We start from the raw sequence: 7,020 nt of genomic DNA on the forward strand, positions 1-7,020 counted from the left end.
AGTCGTCCTCACAGGCCTCAGATTTCCTACATAGTTTCACAATTGTCTTCATAAGATTGATGTATTTAATCATAATAATGTGATATTGTCTAACTCTAAAAGGGTAAAATTGCAAATTTATAGACTAACTCTATAAACTCTATAAGTAGACCAAAATGCATTTTTTTTCTCTGATATCATTTTTTATGTGCTCGAACTTGACAAAGCCCTTTTTTATATTCACGAACCATGATGTTATTATGTATCCAAATATCAACCATGAAGTTATTATGCATTCATGTTTTAGTTAAGTTGACTTATTTTTGTTTATTTTTCCATCATTACAAAATGGTGGTGCAAGCTCCACTAAAAGAAGAGAAAGGGAGAGTGAGAGAGCGAGTTAGAATGAAAGAGAAAGTGAAGGGGGAGGGAGAGAGGGAGTATGTGTGAGAAAGATAGGGAGAGGGTGAGAGTGGGAGGGAAAGAGAGGGAGTGGGAGAGAAGGGGGACTGGGGGAGGGAGAGAGAGAGAGAGAGAGAGAACGTGTGTGTGTGCGCGCGCGCGAGAGAGAGAGAGAGAGAGAGAGAGAGAGAGAGAGAGAGAGAGAGGGAGAGGGAGCGAGAGAGGGAGAGTGGGAGGGAAAGAGAGGGAGTGAGAAAGAGGGAAGGGAGAAAGAGGGGGGGAAGGAGAGAGGGAGAGAGAGACGAAGAGAGGGAGAGATAGAGGAGGGAAAGAGAGGGAGAGCGGGAGAGAGAAAGAGAGAGGAGAGATGGAGCGAGAGGGAGAGGGACGGAGTGGGAGAGCGTGAGAGCGTGAGAGAGTAAGAGAGAGAAGGAAAGAGGGAGGGAGAGAGAGAGAGGGGTAGAGAGTGAGTGAGAGAGACGGAGAGAGTTAGAGCAAGAGACAGAAGAGAGAGAGAGAAGGAGAGAGAGGCGGATAGAAGAAGAGAGAGAATGAGAGAAAGAGAGGATAATAGTAGATAGTCTAAACTTTTATGAAAGAAATATAGAACATTTAAAATTGTTCACGACTCCTCCCATCATCATCTAAACTCATCATAACGTCGCAGTCATCCAGCCAAACACTTAAAAAAGAATACAATTCAAAAGAATAAAAAAATCCAGAATTCCTCGTCCATCATCGAAACCCATTATCATCCGCAGCGCATAAACAAGATCAAACAGACGAGGAACGCGATAATACACGCAGGTTTCTCACCGCGGCAACAGACGAGAAGACGCGGCGATGGGCTGAGAAGCGCAGGGCAGCTGCCACGGCTTAAGCAGAGGGTCGGGCACTTCTACGATGTCCATGGCTTCGCCGCTGAGCTCCTGAACCGCGCGCAGAACCCGGTTCAGCTGGCGCAGCCTCAGAGCCAACTCCTCGAGCCGCCGGCACAGCCCGGCGTTCTCCCGCTCGAGCCCGGCGGCTCGGCAAGCGCACCCATCGGCTCGCGCCGCGACGCGCCGGTTCTCCTCCTCGAGCGAGCCGGCCTCCTTCACCAGCTCGTCCAAGTGCTGCTGCTTCTTCATCCTCGACCGCCTCGCCGACTCCCTGTTCGACTCCATCCGCCGCTTCTTTCTCTGCTCCACCGTCGATTCCGACCCGGTCGATCCCATCCCCCGCTCTTCTTCTCCTTCTTCTTAAACTGTTAGAGATGCTCATAGAAGTTGACAGCGTCGAGAAATCTTGAAGGGAAACTCGAAACTATTACACGGGTTTTTCATAGATTTTAACAGAAGGAAGAATGAAACTTGGTAGACGGGAGGGGCTTCTTATAGAGGAGGGAGGAGAGAGGAATATTCTGGCGCCGTTAGAGGCTATTCCGTTAAGCTCGGAGAGAGAAAGGCGCCGTCGATGACGTGGTTGACGGCGGCGGGGGGTTAAGGATAGAGGTTGTCTTCGTGGGCCCTGGTGTTTGGGCTTGATTTCTGGGCCCACGCAATCTCCTGCCGTCAGTTTTCGACGAGGTTGACGGGTCAACTGTTTGACTTGAGTGGGCCCTACGTTGGGTGCTTATCCACTATCCAGTGGAAGTTTCTCGAGGTTGGAAAGTCAAATACGGGGGGCTGTTGAGATTGTAAAAAAGAAACGTGTGGGCTGGGATTGTTGGAGGCTGAAGTGTGGGTAAACAATAGAAAATTAAGGTGGAATATTAATGTTGTCAAATTTATAGTTTATGAAGTTGTAAACTTGTGTGCTCTACGATTAATATTCTTATGAGGACAATGGCAACTACAATGATGACGGTTGTCGAAATAGATGACGACGATGGCTATTGTCAACATGAACGACAATGTTGGTAGCTGTTGCTGAGGGGGACGACGATCAGAACAGTTATCGTGGATAAGAGCGATGAATGTTGTTGACAGGGATGATGACCATCATTGATGGAGACGATCACCACTATTGATAAGGTTGATGGCCAAGATAGTGTTGTCAAGGTGAATGACTTCTTAGATGACTTTGGTTGATGGAATGATGACCATGATAGTTGTCAGTGATAGAGGAGGCAACTTTCGTCGATGGGGAAGATGGTCGTCTTCAAAGAGGATGGCTACGATAATTGAGGGGGAGGACAACCACAACAGCTACGCTGATATGGATTATGACCATGGTCATTGTCACCAACATGATGATTACCATGATAGTCATTGTCAATAGGGATAAACTATCATCAATACAGACACATATTGTCCTCAACAATGACAACAGTCATCGTTGATGAAATGATAACCAGGCGACAATTGCTAACGTGGACAATGATCACAACAACTATCATTAATAAAGCGTACAACCACAACAGATGTTGTCGCTCATAGTATCATATGTGGACAATACCATCGCGACAACTATTGTCGAAGAAGACAACCATCGTCAAGGGTTGTCAATGTTGATGATCACTACCACAGGTATCATTAACACAAAGGATGATCACAATGACCATTATCGGGGAGGAAGAGCATGGCAATCATCATGGACAACGCTTGTTGACATGGATGATTATTAAGATGATAGTCGTCGATGGGGAATACAACAAAAATGATTGTCATCATTGGGGATGATTATTTTCATGGATGGAGATGACAATTGTCATTGATGGTTATTGATGTAGAAATGTGATTTAAATATATGTGGCCAATAAGCAAATCACATATTTTGTCTCATTCAATGTTAATTGTGTCAGGTTACGTGCCTTGGTTCAACCATGGAAAACATGATTCCATGATGCGGAAGCATGTTAATTGATTCTTAATCGATCTTTAAAACAATACATCACATTCTGAGGAATTTATTCCACCCTTGACCTCCTCACTTTGAGAATGCTCTAAAGCCGTTCACTTGCCCGATCTATTGAAGTATTCGTGCGATCACGTTGGCCTTAGCTCCCCATTTCTTCTTCTCCAACTCTCCTTGAAGACACTCCCCATGGTTGAGTAGAGAATATGTGATGCAAGACGACGTTGTTGCTGTCGTCCCGAGGCTAACAAGATGATGCTCGGATATTGGGAGATAGTGGATGTCATCGAAGATGTCCTCCATCGGATATGGACTCCGTCGGAGATGCAACTACATGATGTAAAAACTCCTAGGCAGACATACGTGCAGGCCCTGACTCGTGTGGTTCGCCAAGCTCCGGGCTCTGGGGCGGGTCACCGATGACGGTGACGGTAACCTCCTGACCCTCATCGGAGCGACGACGGTGTCTGTGGCGCCGGACGGACTGAGTCCATGGGTGCTCTCATGTAACGAACGGATTCTCTCGTGTTTTTTATTCTCTCACCTATTCTATCCCGAGCACGATGGAGTGCAATCAAAAGATAAACGAAAAAAGATAAATTAAGTCGGTGAGCTAGGGGAGCGAGGTACCTCTCTGGTCGCGTCGACTGATTGTCGTAATATTCATCGGTGCAGTAACCAGTGCGGGCAGGTTACGCGGAGTTGGCAGCCCAGGCGCCGACGACGGCGGCACGAGCGGGGACACGGTGGCGGCGAGGCGATGGCACGGGCGGCGAGGCTGAGCGGGCAGCGGCGACGGTGGCATGAGTGGTGGCGCAGGCGGCGACGCTGGTGGCGGTGCGATGAGGCGGCGCGTCGACGGTGCAGCAAGGCAGCGTGTCGACGGCGCGGCGAGGCGGCATGTCGATGGCCCGTCGACGGCGCCAGCGACGTCAAGTGGCAGCGTGGGCGACGGCATGGCAGTGGCGCAGACGACAGCTACAGCGGGCAACGATTCTGACAGACGGCACGGCGCGAACAAGGACTATGCAGCATGGGCGTGGGCACAGGCCGAGGGGCGCAGATAGAGGCAACGGCTGTGATGGACCATTGCCGAAGATCGTGCAAGAGGGAAATGCCAACGAAAGGGGGGGGGGAGAAGAAGAGGAGAAAGGTGGCAGTGACGGCGCGTGGGGCGGTGCGACGACAGCGGCATCCAGCGGAAGGCGGCGGCGCAGTGAGGCGTGCAGTTTGCGCGAAGAAAGCGCGGACGGCGAGTCCGCGACGATTCGACACCAGCGTCCGGCGAAAGGCGGCAACAGCCGGCCGACGACGGCAGTAAGCCCCCAGCGATGGCAGTCTGAGGTCGACGACCGCGAACTATCGACGCTGGCAGTCTGCGATCGACGGCCGTAGTCTGTGGTCCAGCGGTCGCAGTCTGCGGTCAACGGCCGCTGCCTGTTGACTGCGGCGGCGAGCCCGCGGTGAGGACGATCTGCGGTCAGTGTCGTGGGCTGTCGGTTGCGGCTGCAAACCCGCGTTGGCGGTGGTCAGACGGCGGCGCTTCCCCCCCTTCCCCTTCTTCTTTCCCCTCCTTCTTCCCCGCTTTCCCTCACTATCGTGAACGACCCTTTTTTTTTGTTCCAAAAATAACCTTTACTTTCTTTGTCTTTGACTTAGGACTTAGGGCGCCCCCTCCATCCCTTAAATAGGGATGGTGATGGACCCCTAAGAGACGTCCACAAGAGGGGCCTATTAGGCATAGCCTCCCCTTAAAACCAACAAATAAAACACTTGAAAAATAGAAATTCTAAAAGAAAAGAAGGGGTCGTGTGCGTAGATATGGCCCGAACTTATCAGCGCGGGTGTACCTTCGCCTCCGCCTTGGCATGCCGGCCTGGCTGGACGTGAATCAGCGATTGTCAATGACGATGGTGCGGGTTTTGGTGACGTCTAGGATATCGTGGGGTCTCTTGCTCCATCAATAGGGCAGAGTGGAAAAGGGGGATGGGCTCTCAATTCTGGCTGGCCTGGGTGCTTGAAATGAATGCCCCTTCTCTAGGCCTATGTATCATTCTATTTAAAAACTTTAATGGTCCAATAATAATTATTAGCCAACCTTATGAATTAACTATATCAACGTATATATTAATTAACTAAGGATAAGTTTCTAGCCCGTGGGGTGCCAAGCTACACCTCATGCTCTAGAAGATATCGAGTAGTGTTTGAACTCTCTCATGGAACCTTCACCGTCATCAGTTATCATATATGCATAATCCGTCATCTGCGCGAGACTCACGAATGACTTAGGGTATGGTTGGTCGTCAAACCCTAATCCATCATTCAATTAGTGATGATGTGTAACGAGGATCATTGGAGAATGACTTCTCCAATATCCTCACTACCCTAGTGAGGGATTTAGATGAGTCGTCTTCATTGATTCAATCTTCTCTTATGTCGAGGGCAAATGATCCCATCTTGACCACTACTTTTTTGAATCCCATGATTTGAGGCTCGTAAGTCGTAGTCAAAATATAGTCATCTATCCACGAGATGTCCTTAGTGTCTTGAGTCAATGGATCACTTATACAATCGTGACATGAATCAACTTGATTGAAGTTTAGGTATAATATCATTCAGGGATTCTCCATATCAATCCAGTGAACTCTTTCTCAAAAGAGCACCCACTATCTATTTGTAGTGTCACCACACTAATAGCCACATGATCAGCTATACTTATTGTATAAGTAGGATCAGTTAGTGTTGCTTTTGATGGCGAGGACGCCAACATATCATCGACGAACGCGTCACCACGGTCAACCGGAGTCAACATGCATACTTTGGACCGCGGTCAAACGGAGTCAACCGAAATCAACGCCGAAGCCGACACGCCACGACCGCCGACGAGCACGTCTCCACCCGCGCACGTCTCTACGCGCGTCATGACACGACGCCAAAGGCAGATCCACAACTGCCCTTTGGCGTGACACGGCGCACGTCTTTACTTTATCGTCTTTATTTTCTCGTCATTTTCTCTTTCCTCCAAGGCCTATATAAAGGCCAATGTTTTCAAGAAACACATAGGCAGTCATTATTTCAAGAATTGAGTTTTGTCAACTCTTCTTGGAGGACTGCCCAGCCTCCCCTATCCCTCTTAACCCTAGCCTTCGTCGTTGCCGCCGCCGCCTCGCGACGTCGGCCTCCCGTCTCCTCTCCATTCTCTCTCTTTCTCTCTCTCTCTTTCTCTCTCTCGCCCAACGCCCGGCCTCGTTTAGGTCTAGTGGGCCACTCAACGCCCGAATTCGCCCAGCTTCGTCACGATCAGAATTGCCCACAACCTCTTCACGCACTACGGTGTCGAGGTACGCCTGAACTCTTTGGTGTCGAAGTGTTCCTCGTTCAGTGTTTTCTCGAGAAGTTTCCACTGCCGTCAGATTTAGAATTGGTTTGAGATTCTATCTCTTCTCTCCTCTTCTCGAGTATTCCCTTGCGACGTGAATTCAGGTATTGATTTCGGTGCTTAGGCATCGTCGCGGTGGGGGAAGACAGTACTCCCGCCCTCGAAAAGGGTCGGAGCTGCACCACCAGATTTTCATCGGTTTTTAAATCCGAATCCGATCGTGAATTTCTGTGGATTGTTTCATCCCTACCTATAATCCGTCTATTACCCTTACCTGTCGTCAACCCATCCATCCCCTCAGTCACCTTTTCCTTAGTTGTCCTACGTCAGCTTTATCTAGATAATTTGATGTCCATCTCTAATATCCATCGAATATAAATATGTAGAATACATGTTTGAAGATTAGTGATCTCTCTATTATG

At 49.2% G+C, this 7,020-nt stretch overlaps 1 pseudogene; it reads right to left on the minus strand.

Annotated features, from left to right (window-relative positions):
* Window positions 1–1,021: 1,021 nt before the first annotated feature.
* On the minus strand, window positions 1,022–1,734 carry LOC144709097 (bZIP transcription factor 53 pseudogene; annotated as a pseudogene).
* Window positions 1,735–7,020: the final 5,286 nt, after the last annotated feature.

Source organism: Wolffia australiana, chromosome 1 (assembly GCF_029677425.1).
Source record: "Wolffia australiana isolate 7733 chromosome 1, ASM2967742v1".
Lineage (NCBI taxonomy): Eukaryota > Viridiplantae > Streptophyta > Magnoliopsida > Alismatales > Araceae > Wolffia > Wolffia australiana.